The sequence below is a fragment of the Lygodium microphyllum genome, chromosome 4 (genome assembly GCF_053477565.2).
Source record: "Lygodium microphyllum isolate KBCC chromosome 4, Lygodium_microphyllum_v1.1.10, whole genome shotgun sequence".
Classification (NCBI taxonomy): Eukaryota; Viridiplantae; Streptophyta; class Polypodiopsida; order Schizaeales; family Lygodiaceae; genus Lygodium; species Lygodium microphyllum.
In genome coordinates, this window is record NC_141138.1 from 71,005,599 (window position 1) to 71,029,236 (window position 23,638).

The 23,638-nt window shown below is 40.5% G+C and overlaps 1 pseudogene; it reads left to right on the plus strand.

Moving 5' to 3' along the window:
• Positions 1–3,899: 3,899 nt before the first annotated feature.
• LOC148037163 (1,4-alpha-glucan-branching enzyme 1, chloroplastic/amyloplastic pseudogene) lies at positions 3,900–4,727 on the plus strand (annotated as a pseudogene).
• Positions 4,728–23,638: the final 18,911 nt, after the last annotated feature.

Sequence of the window (23,638 nt, forward strand, 5' to 3'; positions counted from 1 at the left end):
ACAGAGGGCTGAAAACTTTCAGCCAACAGAGTTTTCTGCTGAAATATTTCAGCATCGAGAGTTTAGGGCTGTTTCTATGCAGTGCATAGAGCATAGGGCTGAGGATATTCAGCCCCACTAGAGTGCAGAATTGCTGATTTACAGTAAGATTTGAGTAATGCAGAGGATCATAATGAAGCCAGGGTTGACACGAAATACAAAACTATAGATAAGAAGGTGAAGCCGGTAGCTGTATCGCTTCCACCTGACAGTGATCAGCAAATAGAGAGGGCTGCCAAACAGCTAATTTTGAGGAATCCAGAGCATATAGGCCATAAATTTTCAGCAGAGACTCTTGCTGAATTAAAAATTGGAAATGGTGATTTCTTGCTACCCACAGAGAAGCAATGCTTTCAGGAGATGCTTGAGCAACATGGAAGGGGGTTTGCTTTTTTTCCGCATGAGATTGGATGTGTGAATCCAGATATTGTTGCTCCTATGGTGATCTTTACTATTCCTCATATTCCATGGAACCTCCGACCTATTCCAGTGCCTAAGGCACACCTGCCAAAGTTGATTGACTTGTTGAATGAGAAAATCAGAATGGGAATCCTAGAGCCGTCATCTGCACCATACTCAAATAGGTGGTTTACGATTCCAAAGAAGAATGGTACTCTCCGATTTATACAGGACATGCAGCCAGTAAACAGAGTTACTATTAGGAATGTTGGTATAGGTCCAGTTGTGGATGAGTTTGCAGAAGCATTTGCTGGATGTGCCATCTATTCTTTAGGTGATTTGTATTCGGAATATGATTAGTTTCAGCTGGCTTTGGAAAGCAGGGACATAACCACTATGAGAACTCCTATTGGGCTTGTCAGGATGTGTACCTTGCCTCAAGGTGCCACTAATTCTGTTGCGCATATGATGAATGCCATGCATAAGGTCCTTCGTGATTACATACCTCAACTTACCATGCCTTTCTTGGATGATGTGCCCATTAAGGGGTGTGCAGAAGAAGACAATAATGAGAGTTTAAATGAGCAGGGATGCAGATACTTTGTGGCTGATCATATTTCAGCTTGTGAAAAGATTTTGGCCAGGTTAGAAGAAGTAAATTTGACACTATCAGGGCAAAAATCTGTTTTTGGAGTAAATGAGGTTGTCATTGTTGGACATATGTGTGGGTATTATGGCAGGAAACCCTCACCTGAGAAGGTGGATGCTATAGGCAAGATTACGGAGTATTGTTCTACCACTTCAGAGGTATGGAGATTCATTGGAGCTTGTGTGTTTTATATGATTTGGATACCCCATTTTGCACACATAGCAGATTGTTTATATCAGCTGCTTCGAAAGGGGCAGAAATTTTATTGGGATGAGAGCCACACTAGAGCCATGTGGAAATTGAAGAAGTTATTGCAGATTGCTCCTACTCTCAGGAAAGCGGATTATAATTGCGGAAGGCCTATTGTATTGACAGTTGATACTAGTTCAATTGGCATAGGTTGGGCTGTGGGTCAAGATGATGCAGATGGAAACAGGTATGCTATTCGGTTTGGGGCGAAAGTCCTAAACGAGAGACAGAGGAGGTATCCGCAAATCAAGAGGGAATTACTGGGAATTGTTACGACTCTCAAATGTGGCAAGGAGTACTTTATTGGAGCCTCAGTTGTGGTAGAGACAGATTGCTTGCCATTGATATGTATGATTACGAGTTGATCTACTCCGAATATAGCTATGCTGAGATGGATTGCATACATCAAGTCATTAAATCCAGAATTTAAACATACAGCAGGAAAGGCTAATCCAGTGGTGGCAGATATGTTGTCTAGAGCCAGATATGATGATGAGGAGACACTACTTGCAGAAGAGGATAATGCAAAAATTTCAGCCGCTATGGTTGATCATGTTTGCCATGTCTATAATATTGTGGCTTTCATAGAAGAACTCTATGTTGGAGATTGGTTGCAGATTGGCAAGTACCTTAGTACACTAAGCAAAAGAGATGAATGGATAGATGAAGAGTTCAAGAAGATCAGAAGAAAAGCCTATGGTTATTTTCTCAAGGACGGATTTCTTTGGAAGCATCCGAAGAAAAGAGGTGGATTACCTTTGCAGGTTGTCTGCGAGATAGAGAGACACAGTTACAGGTGATGAGGGAGTTTCATGAGAGTCCTTGGGTTGGTCATAGAGGAGTGTGAGCTACTTATGAGAAAATCAAGGAGAAATATTGGTGGAAAGGCATGTATAGAGATGTTTCTCACTTTGTAGAGACTTGTAGAGACTACCAGATGTATTCGGTAGTGCGTCATCGAGATGAGCTTCATCCGACCTATCCGCTATGCATTCATTATAAGTGGGTAGTTGACTTGATTACTATGCCTATGGGTCTATGGCAGATGAGGTATATTGTTTTGGCTAGAGAAGATCTTACTAATCATGTTGAGGGAAGACCTTTGAGAACGAAGACCACTAGTGCAGTGTGTAAGTTCTTATTGGAAGAAATTTTCTGCAGGTATGGCTGTGTGGGTAAGATCATTGCAGATCATGGTGAATTGGATGCAGATGAAGCTAGAGAGTTTTTCTCTCAACTAGGAATCAAGTTGGCTCTAACCACAACATACAATCCAGAGGGAAATGGGAAGAGTGAAAGAGGACATCCATCGATAGTGAAAGCATTAGCCAAAGCATGCAAAGGACGGATTGGAGAATGACTGAGACTTCTACCATTTGCTTTGTGGGCTGATCGTACGACTCACAGTGTTACCACAGGATATATGCCTGCAGAGTTGATGTATGGTCAGAAACCGGTTATGCCGACTGAGACTTGTACTTTGACTTGGTCAGTTTTACCTTGGCAGGAGGATTTGACAAGAGAGGAGCTCTTAGCTCTTCGGATTTGGCAGTTGGAGAGAAGATCAGAGCATATTCAACTAGCTATTGACAGGTTAAAAGTTGCTAGACTTAGAAATAAGGACAGGTTTGACAGCAGGCATCGCTTGCGGCCTAGAGCAATAGAAGAGAGAGACTGGGTATTAGTCTTTGATAGCAACCTTGAAAATCAGCATACTGCACTTCGAAAGATGGTGAAAAGATGGTTTGGACCGTACATAGTCAGACATGTCTTTGATAATGCAACATATGAGCTAACAGAATTGGATGGGACAGTGCTTAGAGTGCCTATTGCAGGAAAAAAAATCAAGATTTTCAAGAAAAGAGATGATGAGGATTATGCATTGGAAGAATTTGCAAGAGAAGAGCAACGAGAAGAAACTCCAATAGAAGAGACAGATGATATGATAGATAATCTTGCTGAAATACCGAAAATATACAATGAAGAGATTGATCTATACGTGGATCTTAATGATAATGATCATGGGTAGTTGGCCCATCCGGAGGATGCGCAGGATTAGAGAGGGTGGATGTCGTACTGCTGTGCATCCAAGGTGTGGAATCCACCAAAAAGTTGTGTGTGTGGGATTTGATACTTTGTACATACTTAGTCGTTATGTTTGCTCTTTTATTCTACGTGGGTAATATAGTGAAGAGGGGTTTGGTGCAAGAGGAACTTATCCGTAATGCTCTGGTTGACATGTATGCTAAATGTGACATGCTTGTAGAAGAACAGGGAGTTTTGATAGATTGGTAACTCGAGATGCAGTCTCATGGGCTACACTTATTTCAGGATATGCCGATTATGGGCTTTGTGAGGAAGTACTAAACTATTTCAAAGAGATGCAGATCGAAGTACACTGGTGGATATGTATGCCAAATGTGGGAGCCTGCTTGATGTTCAGCACATGTTTGACTGCCTGCCACAAAGCAATGAGTATTCTTGGAGTTCCCTTATCCTTGTCTATGTTGACATGGGGGATATGACAGTATTTTGGGCTAGCAACTGATATGGATGCAGTGGAATGCCAGTCTTTTCCATCCCAATTGCAGATGGTGGCATAGGTTTCGATTACAGGATCCATATGGCTATTCCAGATAAATGGATTGAACTTCTATCAAAGAAAAAGGATGAAGACTGGCAAATGGGTGACATTGTGTATACACTTACAAACATGCGGTGGAAAGAGAAATGTGTTGCCTATGCGGAAAGCCACGATCAAGCTCTTGTTGGAGATAAGACAATTGCATTCTGGATGATGGACAAGGACATGTATGATTTTATGGCCATTGATGGCCCGACCACACCAACCATTGATCGTGGTATTGCTCTGCATAAGATGATACGATTGATTACAATGAGCTTGGGTGGAGAAGGTTATCTAAACTTTATGGGAAATGAATTTGGTCACCCTGAATGGATTGACTTTCCCAGGGGAGATCAACATCTTCCCAATGGCAAATTTGTACTTGGGAACAATAATAGTTTTGACAAATGTAGACGAAGATTTGACTTGGGTGATGCAGATTACTTGAGGTATCATTGGTTGCAGGAGTTTGATTGTGCAATGCAGCAGTTGGAAGAAACATATGGGTTTATGGTCCCTAACCATCAGTACGTGTCACGCAAAGATGAAGGATATAAAGTTATAGTCTTTGAGAGAGGAAATTTGGTGTTCGTTTTCAATTTTCACTGGCAAAAGAGTTTTCCAAATTATAGAGTGGGTTGCGTAAAACCTGGGAAGTACAAGGTTGTTCTAAACTCAAATGAAAAGAGGTTTGGGGGAAAAACAGGCCGCTTTTCGGATGGCTATTGTGGGATCGAACGAAAGGAAAAAGCAGGAGAAAAATAGAAAAAGGAAAAGGTGTAGTTCTGGTGACAGGAAGGCATGGGAAAAAGAATGACACGTCCTTAAGGAAGATACAAAAAACAGAGAGTATGGAAAGGTCCTGAAAGGAACATCACAAGCTGTAGTATTGCTACCGATCAACTGGGAAGCTGCTGCACGAAGCCGAAGGCCATATCATCTTCATCGAGCTCAAGAGCGGGGAGCTCTACCGGGAAGCAAAGTTCGATTTATGATAATTCCTGACATGCTAAAGAACGGTACTTTGGACTACGAAGAGAGAAAGGTACAAGGAACTCAATAAGGAAAACAGGGATTTGAAGAGGAGTTTCAGAGTTGCTAGATTGACACTACAAGCAGAAGAACGTCGCACATTTGGATGAATTCACCACGCTATAATGCGCTGCATTCTTGATGCTCTTGGAGATAAATGAAATGTATCATGTGAGGCGTTTCAATATAGAAACGATGCATTAGCCTTGGTGAATTCCTTTGGATTTGCGCAATCATTGGGAACATATGAATGGGCTCCCACCTTCAATCTCAAAATCAACAGAGTTTGATTTTATAAGGTAGAGATTTCCATCTGACTTTGTTCCACTTACGAGAGTGAAACTTGCTGGAAAAGCTGGCAGCACAGCTTTCTTTAAAAACAGCAAAAGGATTGTCGATGACAGATGCTTATCAACAAGTTATCACCTTGCTAAAGATTTGGGTCTTGCTTTTTCTGAAAGATCTGTCTTGAACACTTTTACAGTAGTAGAGGAGAATCAGTCACATGAGAGGCTTTAATGAAGGCTATATTGGATCTTTTACGAGCATTATATGTTCTTAGTACAGTTAATGAAAATCCAGTTTTTCTGAGCCAAGCACCAGATCTATTCCTTCAGGTTCTTCTGGGAAGTTGCAGGCACAAGGGAGATGACGATCGTGTTCAGAAGATAAAACAAAAACTTGTGTTCTGACCTGAGCATTCAAGATCAAATGGACTTGCACATAAATGTGTCCTACATAGAGCTAGTGGAACTGTTGGGAGGAGCAAAAGCTAATTTGCATGCTGATGTTGCATGAGTTCTGTTTTGAGCTCTTTTGGAGTGGAAGAGCTTGAGTTGCTTTTTTTTAATAGAAAATTCAAAATGTTGTTGTTGCCAAAGAAGAGGAAGGAACTGATTTTCAAATGCAGAAAAGAGAACCTCATAAGAGCTTTCGTCTTTGTCTGATTACATGCATCGGCTTCAAGCAACATTTGACAATATTCACTAGTGGAAGGAGACTGTTAACTCTTGGGAAGATATTGTTACTTGGCATCATTTTCTCATCTTGCTCATTTGCTTGATTGATCTTCTATCCTGAAGTTATTCAAAGTCCTCTGTGGTCGCGACTTTGCTTTCGAAATCCTTTGACAATGATGAATTCAAATGTAGAAAATTTATTCATGGCATTTGGGTTAGGAGGCATCGATACAATGAGAGCTATGTAAGGATCTCATTTTCTTTTAGTTTTTATATATGACTATTTAGCATGGATTGTATCTAATACTCTTGGTGATTTCATTTTGCAGTTGGGTCTAATTGGCTAAGTTCCTCCTAGCCACTCTTAGACAAGCTATAAGCATCATCATAACATGCTTGATACATTGATGCACTTGTGGTAGCAAGGCATCTTCACAAAGTAGTAGTGGTCTGAAAACAAATACAAAGAATTTATTAAGTTACTTCTTTTGTGAAATACTTTGAAATTTCTTAGTTATTTTGAGCTTGAATTATGTATATCTATAGGGGCAATAACACAATGATGCAATTGTAGAGGGAGAGTGTGGTGCAAGAGAAGGTGATGCTATAGAAGGCAAAGAGCATAATGTTGAGGAGAGCGATGGCGATGAGGATGATCAAAGCAATAAAGAAAATGAAGAAGAAGAAGAAGAAGAAGAAGAAGAAGAAGGTGGTGATAACTCTTTGGATGTAACATACATGCCTTGATTATGTGATGAATAACGTTTTAGTAGTCGCCTAGAGTTTACATTCCAGCTATCGCCATCAGTACTCTAACTAGAATTTGTCAGCTAGTTAACCCTAGGTCTACCCCACAAGGGAAGCATCTTGCCGTTACCCATGGAGAATGGACCTGAAGGTTCCTAATTGACCTAACAGTCACCTATCACCAACTAAGTCACATCCGGAGGTGTTCTTTAAGAGGCTTCTTGTTCGCAAGGAGTGACTACCATTACCCTTGATTCATGGAGTTCAACACTTTTTTCCAGTAGAAAACTAAGGATTTATGAAATCCCTAGCAATGCTCTGGCACAGCCACTATACCTTTCCCCTATGATAATTTACAATTCAGCTCTAAGACTAAACCCCAGGTAAGTTGGTGAATCGGCCATTTCTAGAGTGTTTTCTTAGCGTTTGTTTTGGAAAACCTCTCAGTCAACCGAGATCACCCTACCATAGAACAGGATTTGTCAGGAATCCATCCACACGCTTCCCTCTATAAAGTTTCTCAATTATCTAATTACCTACCACATTACGTGAAACATATAAAAACATCTTCTATAATTAAGATCCCTTTATGCATAGTTGTATGTTTGCGTAATTTACTCACAAACATACAATTAGAATAAAATAATTTTGATTGATTATATTCCATAAAGTGTGTTCTCTTGCCCATACAGGAGAAAATTTACAATTTCACGTGCTGCCTCATCCAGCGCATCTACACGTCACCAAGATCAAATCCACCTATAGCTAGCTTTTTAGGTGTCCCAAGTAAAACTCGGGCCATAGAGGCTGGGAGACCTCTCACCATCGGAGTTAGTCCATGCTTTCGCAGTGGTAAAAACATCCCTTCTTGGTATGGGGATTCAACACATATCCTTGGGGGAGGTATAGGGATCCTCAATTTTTATATGTTCCAATACTTATTTCAATCAGGATCCAATCTAGAAAATCACAAACAAGATTGATGTCTTCAAGCAATTATGACTTCAAACAATCATGCAACTTTCAAGTGATGATTAATCTCATAGCAACAATCGACCTTTGAAATTCACGGAGTGAGCTCTTTCCCTTGGAATTTAACTAGGGTATCTAGATTTTTGGGTCTCTAACTTCCCCGTTTAAGGTTTATGATGACATTCTTGTAACCAAAGTTTCTTATCCTTAAGTCAGTTTCTTCAACTTGGAGATATTTTCAGTCTTCAAAATCTTCTAGATTAAAACTATATCCTTGACTAATTTCTTCAGGGTTTCGTTCTTAATAAATTTGTCTTGAAAATTTCCTCATGATTTCTATTGAATTCTAAGATTTCATAGTTTTCCTAACAGTTTCTAGCATATAAGATTTTCTAATAATTTACTAAGTGAATACTCTAAGATCGCAGTATTTCTTAAGAGACTTATCTTATTTCTATTGAATTCAGATAAATTTTTTTAGAAAAACCTGTGGTATCACAATTGGTAAAGGGTTGTTATCCATGCTCGCGACTCCGTTAGTGACTCCTGCGCTCTCAACTCCAACCGTTTTTTCCATGTTGGTAGGGTCACTCGCGATTCCCGCTTTTTGAATTATTTTCCTTTAGGGCCATGATGGAAATGTGATTCATAGAAGAAGAAGTACACAGTAGTAATTTCGGCTAGCAAAGGCGTAAGACTCTCAATGATGATGAGGTTATTGTGGGATTTGATGATGTAGGCCTTGTGGATGGTTCTTCTTGCCTTGTGGAGAGCAATATTTCTCTCTCTCTCACCTTGGCAAGTAAGGTTAAGAACAAGAGTAGCTCTTTCTCTAGTATAAAGCAAGAGCAAGAGAATAGGTATGTGCTCTCTCTCTCTAGTAAGACGAATTGTATGCGCAAGAGCAAGAGTGAGAGAATAGGTATGACTTCTAACCGGCCGATTGATAGAATAGGATAGAGTTCTTCAATGTCTTCTCTTCTTGGATTAGAGTAGAAGAGGATGAGAGACCTTCAATGTATCCCCTCCTTGGGTTGAATGGAATGGTGTCTCGTTTTCTCACAGAATAGAGTCTCCTCCTTCTTGATTGACATCTCATCCTTGTCAAGATTGCTCTTGTTCCTCTCCCTGGTCATCCCCATGCCCTCAATTTATAGTTTTGTAGGGGGGGGAGGGTCATTCATCAAAAGCATTGGATGATTTTGTTTACATCTGATTTTTCTTTTTGGGTTATTATCTATCCTAGTCTATAGTGTGATGTTGACGTCCGTGATGAGGAGGATATTGTTGATGTTCGCAATGATGTTGCTGTCGCTGTTCGGCTGGTTTTTCCTTTTTTTTAAACAAAAAAGAAAGAAAGAAAAAATTACGTAATACGTAAACGTAATACATAAAAATGTATTACGTAAGAAGATTACATCCTCTTCCCCTTAGAGGAATTGAGATGTCCTCATCTCGAGAGAAGTTGGGGGTGTTGTTTACATAGGGTTTGTTCATCAATCCAAGTGGCATCCTCCTCATGTAATCCTTCCACTAGATGAGATATTCTCTAAGCGTCCTATTCCTAAGGATTCTTTCTTTTACATTCAAGATTCTATCAGGTTGAAGTTCAAGTATACCTTAGCTCAACATCACATCTTGTTGATCATCAAGAATATAATCAGGATTAGGTACATAGGGCTTCAAGAGACTTACATGGAATACATCATGAACTTTTAGGGTTTCAAGAAGTTGCAGCTTATAAGCATTAGGTCCAAGAGCCTTTATGAATTTGTAAGGTCCACAGTATCTTGGGCTTATCTTCTTGCATTTTCCCAAGGATAAAGAAATCCTCTTTGGGCGTACATGAATAAAAACCTTGTCCCTTTCTTGGAAGATTGGCTCTTTTCTCCCTAGGTCAACATAGGCTTTCTGCCAATCCTTGGTAGTTTGTATATCTTGCTTGATGGTTTTGACTTGTTTGTCCATCTCTTCAAGCATCTTCTTAGAAGCTTCAACCTTCAAGGTAGGTTGGAGAAGTTTAGCGAAGTTAGGCATTCTTGCAATGGGGTCATCTACATACTCTGATGATAGGACACATTGTAGGAAAATTCCACCAAAGATAGATATTGTATCCACCGTCTGGGTTCTTTGCAACAATATGCTCTATGTCTTCAATGACTTGATTTACACACTCTGTTTGCCCGTGATAAGTTGTACTAAAACAAAGCTATGTACCGAGAGCTTCAAATAATGCCTTCTAAAAATGCGAAGTGATAATTCTCTTTGGCAGTCCATGAAGTCTAAAGATTTCTTTAACAAATAACCTTGCAATATCTGAGGCTTTGTAGCTTGTTTTGACCAGAATAAGGTGGGTAACCTTAGTCAACGTTCCCAAAATTACTAGTTATATCCTGCTTGAACTGAGGGTAATCCAACTATAAAATCCATACTAATGAATCCAACTACAAAATCCAACATGTCCACAATTACCAATTGTATCCTCCTTGAGCTGAGGGCAATCCAACTACAAAATCCATACTAATGAATTTCTATTTCATCTGAGGAACATCAAGTGGTTGTACCTTTCTAGCAGCTTAACTTGTTCAGCTTTTATTCGTTGGCAACTCAAGCATTCCATTACGTATGTAAGTATGTCACTTTTGAGCTTCTCCCAATGATAGCTTTTCCTAACTGCATTGAGAGTTTTGGCATAGCTAGGATATCCTAAAAATGGGGAATCATGAGCTTACCATAGTATCTTCTTCTTAAGTTCTTAACTTTAACGAATACATAATCTTATCCTAAAGTAGACAAGTCCTTCGTCAACAGAGAAGTTAAGATACTTTGTCTTAAGCTTAGAATTTTGTTCTTTGTTATGAATTTCCTTCAGCATTGCTGATATTTGGGATCATTATTCGCCTTCTCCTTGGCTAGTTCGATGATGGGATTGCTAGGCATTGATATCATTGTAGCTAGTGTTTGAGATCTAAGAGGTTCTTCTGATCTAAATGTATTGAGAAATGATTTGTGGCTTAAAGCATCTGCAACTACATTCTCTTTGCCTTGTCTATATTTGATCTCAAAATCATACTCTTGCAAAACTTCCATCCACCGACGTTGTCTCATATTTAGATCTGGTTGAGTGAAGATCCACTTAAGACTTTTATGTCTTCATAACTTAAGGGCGTGGATAATTGTAAGTAATTCCAAGTCATGAGTAGCATAAATTTCCTCATGAGTCTTCAATTTTCTGGAGGAATATGCTACTGGATGTCCTTCCTATAGCATGAGAACGCACTCAAATAAGCTACTCATGAATATATGTGTATATCACGTGGGTTCAAAATAAGGTATTTTTAAAATACCATTTTTTTACATTTTTTACATACATAAGGGTGTAATATAAAGGGGTTATTTACAGATTGAATAAAAAAGAGTTATGTTTTATTCATGAAAAAATCACAACTAAGGATATTTATAAAAAGGCCTTGAATGCACGTGATGTAGAGAATATACATATAGTAACTTTCCTAAGAGTATGCATCCCAAAGCAAGAGAGCTCGCATTGGTCACCACTTCAAATTATTTGCTAAGATTGGGTAGTTTGAGGGTCGGATCCGCTTAGCTTGAGCCTGTCAAAGCTAGAATGTTCAACTTCGGTCCATTTAATGGCCACTTACTTCTTGAGTAGGTCGATGAGGGGTGTAGCAATCAAATAATAATTCTTGATAATGACCCAATGCCATCCTGTTAAACCCAAAAAGCTATGAACTTCACTTACGATGGTTGGAGGCGGCCAATCTTGTACATCGTTGGCATTGGCCGCGGATCTACGGAAATTCCTTTTGCTGAAACTATAAAACCTAAATACTTGATTTACTTCATGAAGAACACACACTTCTTCTTCTTCTTAGCATACAACTTGTGAGTCTGCATTGTCTCAAGAACTATCTGCAGTTGTGACTCATGACTTCCTTCATCCATGGAATATGTTAAGATGTCGTCAAAGAATACAAGGACAAATCATCAAGATAAGGTTTGAATATATATTGCATTAATCTATTGAAGGTAGCACGGGCGTTTGTTAATCCAAATGACATTACGATAAACTCATAGTGACCATACCTTGTGCTAAAAGCGGTTTTTGGAATATCTTCTTGCTTTGGTAATACCCTGATTTGAGATCAATCTTGGAAAAAATCTTTGCTCCTTGTAGTCGATCAAGTAGTTCATTGATTCTTGGAATTGAATACTTATTCTTGATCGTTACTTGATTTAGCCCTTGATAATCAATGAAGAGACATAGAGTCCCATCCTTCTTCTTTTGAAATAACACCGGAGCTCCCTAGGGTGAATTACTGGGTCTAATGTATCTCTGATCTAAGAGTTATTTGAGTTGTTCCTTTAGTTCTATGGATTTCAGAATGGACAATCGATATGGTCGCTTTGCACTGATGCAGTTCCTAGTACTAGCTTGATTTCGTGGTCAACTTCTCTATGTGGTGGTGGAAGTTTAGTTAATTATTCAAGAAATACATCAGCATAATCCCTAAGCCACAACAGTTCATCTTCGGCTTCTTTATCCTGTTCAATCTTATTTAATTTGATTACGTATACAGGTGAGCCTTTTCTTAAACCTTTAATGATTTGAGAAGCTTTTGCTAATTGAATCTTTGGTTTCCTTGCTTCGCCTTATGTGGTCACTTATTGTCCTACAAGATTCAAGAATGTGACTTGGTCCTTTTCACAATGAATATGAGCGTCAATGGAAACTAACCAATCCATTCCTAATAGGCACTCATAGGTTCTCAGGTTCATCACTCTAAAATGCATATTGGTTTGATTGCCACCCAAATTAAACTCCACCTTACTTATCTATTGTGTTGAGGAAACTTCTTTCCATCAACTAACTCAACTATCAGCCTAGGTGCATGCATTGTGTCTATGCCTAGTTTTCTAGCACACCTTAGTCATATGAATGAATGTGTGCTTCCACAATCAATCAAAATCTTAAAGGGTTTACCTTCATAGATTGATGGTGTTTGAATAACTAAGAACTGTCGATTTGGTCCCTTCTTATTGAGAGAGGCGTGAATTCTTGCTCTCTCGATGTCGGTTTCCAAAGTGGGACCTTCATCATCTTCTACTTCCTTGAGGGTTATGCCAGCAATTATTCCTCTAGCTGTGGCTCCAACTCTGGTCGTTATGGAACTTGCTTTGGCATTCGTTTTGTCCAAGTTTTGGGCATCGCCTTTGGATGTCGCCAGGTTCGTTACAATAATAACATCTGAAAGTATCCTTATTACCACTAGTACAAGGAATAAAGTTTCCCACCACAGATATCTTAACCTTCTTGCTATTAAGAGATTGGAATTGACCTTGGACTCTTTATGCATAGCCCCTAGATATATTTCAGTTTTGAAACTTATTATTTCAAGGCTTATTGATTCTTGGTTTGGACTGGAGTTCCTGTACAATCGGTCTTGCTCTTATCAATGCATCTTGGAGGTCGAATGGATTCATTGCTTCAAGCCATGTGTTCAGGGGATCATCCAATCCGTGGCAAAACTTGGATACTTGCTGTGTAATATCCATAGATTGTGCATACTTGAGAACTGTTACAAACTTCGAGTAATAGGCTTCCAGTGTCATTCCAAGTTTCTTTTAGACCAAAGCATTCATTCATCTTTTGCGTGTAGTATGCTAGCGAGAGATACCGGCCTCGCACTATATCCTTGTTGATCATTGCTTGATTAGCTGGGGTAATTCCAACAGCAATGAAATAGTCTTCCATGGACTCGACCCATATTTCTGCTTTAGCCTCGATATTTTTACCTTGGCTATCAAACTCAAGTGGCTTGATTTGCTTAAGCACGAACTTCTTTTCTTGGATCTCAATAGCATTAAGGATAGAAACAACTTCCTGTGGTATCATAAGATTTTCTCTTATCAGCTCTACGAATGTTATCATACAATTTGCTCGTATCCTTTCAAAAAGAGAAATCTTTTCAGAAGGATATAAATACTTTATATTATTTTTCAAAGAAGGTTACATCATGATAGAGTTTTTCGAATTAACTTAAGGAATCTAACCATGGATTTCGGATATATCTACTGACTTGTTTCAAAAAAATTATTGCTTGAATGGTAAGCAATTTCATATTCAATGGATAGACAAGGTAATTTCTTTTTCCATCGAGGGAAAAGAATACATGGTTTATTTGGGATGGATGGTTATTTGGGAGAGATGATTTTCCTAATAAAATTTAAGCATGGCATTTAGATACATCCATTGGGTAATAATCAGGCTTTGAAGAATGGATATCTAAAAATCAGTACTTTAAAGGAAGATCAAGAAGTCCATCTTTGGTGTAGTTGCGGCGTTTAGAGTGACCAACAACTATAATTCGGCTCGCTAGGATGACCTTTGTTGCTTCCTTCTAAATATATCGATTTAGTTTAACCTCTCGGTCTCTAGTGAATAAAGTTAAATTTTCTCTAGCTTCATGGAATAAATAAACCTTCATGACTTTAAGATTTTCCATCCATCTTATCCTCTTCAAATTGGTCTGACGGTTTGCATCGATATAACAATATCTACGGCCTATCATCCAACATTTTTCTTGGTATAGTGGAGAAGGATCGTAGATGTGATCCAAAATCCACATTATTTGCATTCTCCATCCATAATTCGAAGAATGCATTACTGATGTAAACATTGCTCCGAAGACTAGGAACCGCTTCTAATCTTCATCTATCTGGGTAGGAAAAAAAAACACATATCAACAAGGGAAGGGAAAAGCAACTCATATCTTAGGCTACAATTACCAAGTTCTTGATTTCTTTTGGCTTTGATACCAGTTGTAATGTACTCACCTTGATTACCTAACGAGTAACATTTTAGTAGTCGCCCCGAGCATACCTTCCAGGCATCGTCATCTGTACTCTAACCAAAATGATTGGATTTTGTCCATAGCTAGTTAGCCCTAGGTCTACCCCGCAAGGGAAGTGTCCTATCGTTACCCACGAAGAACCGACCTGAAGATTCCTAATTGACCTAACAGTCACCTATCACCACCTAACTCACATTCGGAGATGTCCTTCAAGAGCATTCTTATATAGAAGGAGCGACTGCAATTACCCTTGGTTCATGGAGTACAACCCTTCTGTCTAGTAGCAGACTAAGGATTTATGAAATCCCTAGCAATGCTCTCACAAAACTCTTGTATCTTTCCCTTAACATAATTTACAGTTGAGTTCTAAGACTAAACCCTAGGTAAGTCGGTGAATTGGGCCTTCCTAGAATGTCTTCCTAGCGTTTTTTTTTAGAAACCTCTTGGTCAACTGAGACCACCCTACCATAGGACTTGATTCATCGAGAATCCATCCGCACGCTTCCCTCTATTAAGTTTCTTAGTTATCTAATTACCTACCACATTACGTGAAACATATAAAAATGGCTTCTTTAATTTAAAATCCCTTTATGCACAGTTGTTTGTTTGCGTAATTTACTCATGGACATACAATTAGAATAGAACAATTTTGCTTGATTATATTCCATAAAGTGTGTTCTCCTACCCATATAGGAGAAAAATTACAATTTCACGTGCTGCCTCATCTAGCACATCTGCACGTCACCATGATCAAATCTACCTATAGCTATCGTTTTTAGGTGTCCTAAGTAGATCTCGGGCCATACAGGGGACCAAGTAGTTCCTAGGTGCATAAAGGATTTACTAGCTAGAGTCCCCCTAGCACCCTGTCCACCTCCTACTTAATGCGATCCGTACTGGGAGACCTCTCGCCATCGGAGTGAGTCCATGCTTTCGCGGCAGTAAAAACATCCCTTCTTGGTATGGGGATTCAACACCTATCCTTAGGGGAGGTATAGGGATCCTCAATTTTTATCTATTCCAATACTTATTCAATCTCAATCTAATCTAGAAAATCACAAACAAGATCGATGTCTTCAAGCAATTATGACTTCAAATAATCATGAAACTTTTAAGTGATGATTAATCTCATAGCAATCTACCTTTGAAATTCACACAGTGAGCTCTTCCCCTTGGAATTTAACTAGGGTATCTAGATTTTGAGTCTCTAACTTCCCTGTTTAAGGTTTATGATGACATTCTTATAACCCAAGTTTCTTGTCCTTAAGTCAGTTTCTTCAACTTGGAGATATTTCCGGTCTTTAAAACCTTCAAGATTAAAACTGTATCCTTGACTAATTTCTTTAGGGTTTCCTTCTTAATAATTCATCTTGAAAAATTCTTCATGATTTCTCTTGAGTTCTAGGATTTCATAGTTTTCCTAACAGTTTCTAGCCTATAAGATGTTCTAATAACTTACCAAGTGAATACTCTAAGATCACATTATTTCTTAAGAGACTTATCATATTTCTATTGAATTTGGATAAACATTTTTAGAAAAACTTGTGGTATCGCAAATAGTAAAGGGTCATTATCCTCGCTCGTGACTCCATTAGTGACTCTCGCGCTCGCAACTCCAACCGTTGTTTCCACATTGGTAGGGTCACTCGTGATTCCCACTTTTGAATTATTTTTCTTTGGGGCCATGATAGAAATGTGATTCATAGAAGAAGAAGAACATGGTAATAATTTCGGCTCGCAAAGGCGTAAGACTCTCGATGATGATGAGGGTATTGCGGTATTTGATGATGTAGGCCTCGTGGATGGTTCTTCTTGCCTCCTGGAGAGTAATACTTCTCTCTCTCTCACCTTGGCAGGTAAGGTTAAGAACAAGAGTAGCTCTTTCTCTAGTATAGGGCAAGAGTGAGAGAATAAGTATGATCTCTCTCTGTCTCCATTAGACGGAGTAGGAACGGGAGTAGAGGTTAGACTTCTGACCACTAGATTGATAGAATAGGATAGATTTCTTCAGTGTCTTGTCTTCTTGGATTAGAGTAGAAGAGGATGAGAGACCTTCAGTGTATCCCCTCCTTGGGTTGAATGAAATGGTGTCTCCTCATCTTGTGGAATCAAGTCTCCTCCTCGATCAGAATCTTGTCCTCATCAAAATTGCTATTGTCCCTCTCCCTAGTCATTCACATGCCCTCAATTTATAGTTTTGCAGGGGGTGTTAGATATGATCAATGCCCCACCCTCATTAGGTGCCACCAATGATCCATGATGCTCAAAGTTGTAAGGCCCCCACCATGAGGAGAAGCCAAATGTGAGCCCGGACATTGGTTGAGTCCTGACTTGTATATCAGAGGAGGTCTATGTGACCGAATGGCAAAAAGGTGACCGTTGTGGGTCTAATCTTTGGGTTAGACGGAGTGGTTAAGCTGGTAGCAACTCGAGATGCATTGCATCGAGTTGCGGGGTAAGGGAGTTAAAAGGGGCCTCTATTTTGGGGTCCGGGAGCTGCGGAAGCGGCCCCTGGCTGGGGGTCCCAAGGGGGCCAGCGGCCCCCTAGTGGGGGTCCGGGGACAGCGCCCTCGGCCCGATGGTAAAGTGAATATTCCCTGGTCGACTAGTGGAGGCTCATATGGTAGGTCGGTCAGGCTGACCTAACAGCCTTCATGGGCTATAAAAGCTAAACCCCTTCATAGCCATCGATCATTCATCTTTCACCCAGTCAGAGTTGTTTTTCCAGCTAGCCTTAAGCTCTTCAACTATCTTCTGTCTAGATTACCATCTAAGCTTCACACAGTGGAAGCGCACGGGTGGACATCTTTGTATCAGTTTTTTGGAGCTAAAGAATTTTATTGATTCTCCTCTTATCTGTTGTATACTCTCTATCTCTTTCTCAGATTCTGTTAGCTGCGCCGTGTAATATTTTACATGGTATCAGAGCCCAGGGGGCTCTAGAGATCGGAGAGTGTCCAAGAGGAAAAGGCTTCAACAGCAAAGAGATACTATATCGACTTCCGGAAGCGGTTCTGGCGCATCAGGAAGCGGTGCAAGAGGTGGTGCTGCTGTACCAGCTATTCAAACACTAAGGATTTGTCCACCAACCTTCAGCGAAGGCAAGTTAGATGGTACAAACTACACCTTGTGGAAGTTCAAAATTACAACTATCCTTGATTCTTATGAGCTTCTGGAGACTGTGATGGGGATTGACGCAGAACCACAGCCTAACCCCGACCCATCAAATCCTAGTCTGAATGCAGATCTTCGACGAGCTTGGAAACAAAGGAATGCAGATGCATTGTGTGCCTTAGTTAGAAGCTGTTCTGACAGTGTTTTGACTTTGATTCAACATACAACTAGAGCATCAGAGGCTTGGAATGTACTAAGGAGTCAGTATGAAACACGAAACCAAACAAGGATTCAAAACTTGGAGAATCAACTAGCAGCGGAGAAGTTTGCTGAAGGAGAGACGGTTGAAGCATTCATCACTCGGATTAAGAATCTGCGCGACCAGATGGCTGGCGCTGGGATACAAAAGACTAGCGAAGAGCTAGCTCGGAGGTGTCTTTGGATTTGTCCACAAAAGTTTGATGGACTAGTAACTGCCCTTAATACTCAAGTGAGACCTCAAGCTTTGACTTTTGAGGAGTTTTGTGCATTATTAATGGAGGAGGAGTTGAGGCTGAAAGCCCGAGAAGGAAGTGTTGAGATATCGAGCTCCACTCGTGATACGCCAGGGTGACCGTTGTATATTTATGTCACCGACTTGTCAGTTGCAGACGCGGTTGGTACACCGCCCATGAATAATAGCTACATGATAGCTATCCTTATCTACTCTAGTTCGTGGCTCAGTTAGTATGCCACCTTAGTTAGTTGAGTTTGGTTTGAGACCCATATATAGGGTTCTTTTATTTCTTTGTACTTGAGTTCTTTTGGCTTACACAACTAAGAAGAGGAAAACTGTTTTCAGCCTCCACCCTTGTGTGTCTTCCCCCATTGTGCAAGCAAGAAAGCTTCAAGCGAGACTCCTTCCTTCTCTCCCACAATCTTGACATGGTATCAGAGCCTTATTCGTGGTAAGGAGCTCAAGAAAGCAAGCCAAGCTCGCGGTGGTCTGGTAAGAGGAGCAGTGTTGTTTTCATTTCCTGTTTTGGGAGCAGATCTCTGCAGGTAGCACAGCCGGAAATTGCAGGAGTGCATTGTCTCAGGTTGAGACGCCCTTCGCGGTGAAGCAAGAGGGCAGTATATGCTGCGGGAGAGGGCTTTAGCCCATGGAGACCTTGTTTTTTTTATTTGAGGCCATTTCGGGGCCTGTTTTGCAGACGGAAGTTTTCTGCACGCACTCAAGAAAAGGCTCAGTTTTATGCTGTGCGACCACTGTTCTACAGGTCGGTGAAAAGTTACTGTAGAAATTTCATCGTATGCTTGTGCGCAGAGACATTGGGAGTTTCAGAATCATCCTTGGTTCCTGTTTATGCAAAATCGTCACTAGGAAGTGACTGTGTGGTCAAATACCACTTTCGCCAGTTTTGCAGATTTGCCCTTGTGAGGGTGAAGCTGTGTTTTTTGCAGTGACAGAATTTCTTGCAGTATTCTGTAATGGCATCTGATTCTCTTTCATAGATTGTCACTGAAAAGCTTGACAAGAACAACTTCCAGGCATGGAAGTTTAGAATGACGAATTTCCTTATGGGAAAAGGATATTGGGAATTTGTTGCAGGAAATGAAGAAGAACCAGTTCTTCCTGATGTTCCCAATCAACAACAAATGCAGGCATTTAAAACATGGCATGAGAGAGCCAGGAAAGTTATGTATTGGCTGTCTATCAGTATTTCAGACTCTATGATTGTGCATATTCAGGATGCAAGTACGCCAAAGGACGCATGGGATACTTTGTCAAAAATGTATAGCACAAATACGCAAGCCAGGAAAATGCAGCTCAAGCAAGAGTTGCATAATGTGCAAAGAGAAAGTATGAGCATCAACGACTACCACATGAAGGTGAAGAAGATTGCAGATGCACTTGCTTCCATTGGGTCGCCAGTGGAAGATGATGATTTAGTTTCCGTGACCTTGAATGGTCTAGGAAAGGATTATGCACAGTTTCAGACATCCATTTCAGTTCGTGAAAGATTTCCTGATTTTGAGGAGTTGATTGCTCTTCTAATTTCTGAGGAACAGAGAAATGCTGGTGCATCTTCTTCAGGAGGAACTTCAAAAGAAGCTATCTTCTACTCAAATGCTGGAAGAGGTAGAGGCAGAGGTAGAGGAGGCCGATTTGGAGGCCGTGGCAGAAATCAGAATATGCAGCAAACTCAAGAAAACCAGTCCTATGGAGGAGGACGTGGTAACTCTAGAGGCAGGGGGAGCCAAAGAGGTCGTGGTGGATGGCAAAGAGGCCAAAATGCAAACAGTAATGTTAAATGCTACTATTGTGGTAAAATGGGTCATATGGCTAAAGACTGCTATAAAAAGCAGAATGACATCATGAATGGAAAACTGCAACAAGGGAATTATGTATCTTCTAGTAGACAGGGTGATGACAGAAATGAGCATTTGTTCATGGTGCAGCACATGAACAATTCTATGACAAGTGCAGAAGAAAGCAATGATGTATGGTATGTTGACTCAGGTGCATCAAACCACATGACAGGTCATGCAGAATGGATGGAGGATGCAAGGAAAATGGAAAAACCAGGATTTGTGGAGACTGGTGATGATACTGCACATCCTATTGTGCAGATTGGAAAAATTCCCTTGTCTATGCAGGGTGGGAAAAAGAAATACCTGTCTGATGTATTTCATGTCCCGAATATCACCAAGAATCTGGTTTCAGTTGGTCAAATGGTTGAACAGGGCTTGCAGGTCAGATTTAATCCTCATGGATGCTTTGTTGAGGATATGAAAAATAAAGGTCGCTTGATAGCAAAAGGAAAGAAGAAGGGTAGAATGTTTACATTGGATGCAGACATGTCTGAATTGAGTGCAGCAATGTTTGCACATGGGACCGGTGTAGTTGCAGATATTGATATCTGGCATAAACGCATTGGTCATGTTAATGTACAGCGACTTAAATCAATGCAGGCCCAAAATATTGTTGCAGGATTGCCCAAATTCAAGGTTGCAGAAATGCATAAGGTATGTGAAGCCTGTCAGTTTGGAAAACAGGCAAGGAAACCATTTCCTAGACATGTTCAAGAGAGTGAGAAGCCATTGGAATTAATTCACTCTGATGTGTGGACAACTAAAGCTGCATCTCTTGGAGGCTGTCATTATTTTGTCAGTTTTATTGATGACTATAGCAGAAAAGTTTGGGTGTATTTTATGAAAAAGAAAAGTGAAGTTTTTGGGCATTTCAAAACTCTTAAAGCTATGGTTGAAAAAGAAACAGGCTTGCAGATAAAATGCCTAAGGTCAGATGGAGGGGGAGAGTACCTCTCAAATGAGTTTGCAAAGTTCTTGCAAGAGCATGGCATAAAGCAGCAATATTCATGCAGTTATACCCCACAACAAAATGGAATTGCAGAAAGGAAAAACAGGCATATTGGAGAGGTATCTCGTGCCATGCTCAATGAAAAAGACTTGCCAGATTTTTATTGGGCTGAAGCAGTTGCTACAGCAGTCTACATAATGAACAGGACTCCCACTGCAGCAATACATGGAATGACTCCAGAGGACAGGTATACTGGTAGGAAACCAGATATTTCTCATTTGAAAATTTTTGGTTGCATTGCCTATGTACATGTGCCAGATGAGCTGAGATCCAAGTTGGATCCAAAAGCTGAGAAGTGCATCTTTATTGGTTACTCTCTGCAGCAAAAAGGGTATAGATGCTATAACCCTTCTACTCGTAAGTTTACAGTGAGCAGAGATGTTGTTTTTGATGAGATGAGTAGCTGGTATAGACCAGTAAATGTGATTGATGATGAAGATGCACAAAATGGTAATGCTACACAGAATTCACAGCAGCAGTCACAAAATATTAGTGGACCTGGAGCGTCCTCTAGCAGTGGTTCACATTCTTCGCCATGGACAGGCAGATTGAGATCAGGAGAATCTTCTCAAAGCAATGCAGATAGTGGTATGCAGGTATCACGAAAAGGAAAAGAGAAGGTTGATCAGCACATGTTTGATGTGAATGCAGGTCACTCTTATGTGGATGGTGAATCCAGTGGCTCAGAACAGAGCATTGATGATGAGTTGGGTATTCCTTCTATTGTTACACCTGGAGTAAGGAAGACCAGGGATGTTTTGAGAGCACCTGGGAGTGAACCTACTTTGCGCAGGTCTACAAGAGCTAGGTATCCTGTGCATAGGCTGAAATATGATGGATTTACAGCCATTCACTATGCATATATGGTCAAAGTGATACAGGAACCAGAACCCACATCTTTTGAGCAAGCCATGGGAAAAGAAAAATGGGAGAAAGCCATGGATGAAGAAATGGATGCCTTGGAAGCAAATGCTACATGGGAGTTAGTACCTTTGCCTAAAGGTAAGAATGCAATTGGCTGTAAGTGGGTTTATAAGGTGAAGCACAATGCTGATGGTTCTGTGAACAGATACAAGGCAAGATTAGTAGTCAAGGGGTATGCACAAACATATGGCATTGACTATGAAGAAACATTTAGTCCGGTTGCAAGGATGGCAACCGTAAGAGCAGTCATTGCTATGGCTGCATCAAAGGGATGGTCTTTACATCAGATGGATGTAAAGAATGCCTTCTTGCATGGTGATTTGCAAGAAGAGGTCTATATGGAGCAGCCACCAGGTTATGTGCATGCTGTTCATCCCGAGTTTGTTTGCAGGTTGAAGAAAGCCTTGTATGGCTTGAAGCAAGCACCTAGAGCATGGTCTGACAAGATAGGACAGTATCTTGTCACTATTGGCTTTCAGATTTCCAAGGCAGATTTCTCACTTTATGTGAGAAAGACAGAGAAAGGTATTATGTTGCTTGTCATTTATGTTGATGATTTGATTATGACAGGTGACAGTGATGAAGATATCCTTCATGTGAAAATGCTATTGAAGCAAAAGTTTGAGATGAAGGATTTGGGAGAGCTGCGTTATTTCTTGGGCATTGAGGTGATTAGATCACCAAGTGGGATACAGCTCTTGCAGAGGCAGTATGGATTGGACATGCTGTCCAAATATGGGATGACAGGCTGTAAGCCTATTTCAGTTCCTTTGGAGCAAAATGTGAAGCTGAGCACAGATGCAGGTGAGCTTCTAGAAGACCCTACTATGTACAGACGCATAGTAGGAAGTTTGATTTATATGACTATTACCAGGCCAGATTTGAGCTATGCTGTTGGATTGGTAAGTCAGTTTATGCAGGCTCCAAGGAAACCACATTTGGATGCGGCTAGACGCATACTTAGGTATGTGAAGTCCACATTGCAGTATGGACTATTTTATGAGACTGGGGTTCAGATACAGTTGCATGGATACACTGATGCTGATTGGGCTGGTAGTATTTCTGATAGACGATCTACCAGTGGATATGTATTCTCTTTTGGGAGTGCTGCAGTCACTTGGAGCAGCAAGAAACAGCCTACAGTTGCCTTGTCGAGCACAGAGGCTGAGTACAGGGGTGCAGCAATGGCTGCATGTGAGGTAGCTTGGTTGCATAAGCTACTTTATGATATGCATCAGTCTACAGATGGGCCAGTTGTCATTTATTGTGACAACATGAGTAGTATACACTTGGCAAATAACCCAGTCTATCATGCTAGAACAAAGCACATTGAGGTGCATTATCACTATGTGCGAGAGAGGGTTTTACTAGGTCTTATTGATCTAGTTTATGTCAGCACAGAGGATCAGGTAGCTGATATATTCACGAAGGCATTGGGCGCAGAGAAGCTGCGCAAGTTCAGAGACCTGCTTGGTGTGCAGGAATTGGGATTGAGCTCGAGGGGGAGTGTTGAGATATCGAGCTCCACTCGTGATACGCCAGGGTGACCGTTGTATATTTATGTCACCGACTTGTCAGTTGCAGACGTGGTTGGTACACCGCCCATGAATAATAGCTACATGATAGCTATCCTTATCTACTCTAGTTCGTGGCTCAGTTAGTATGCCACCTTAGTTAGTTGAGTTTGGT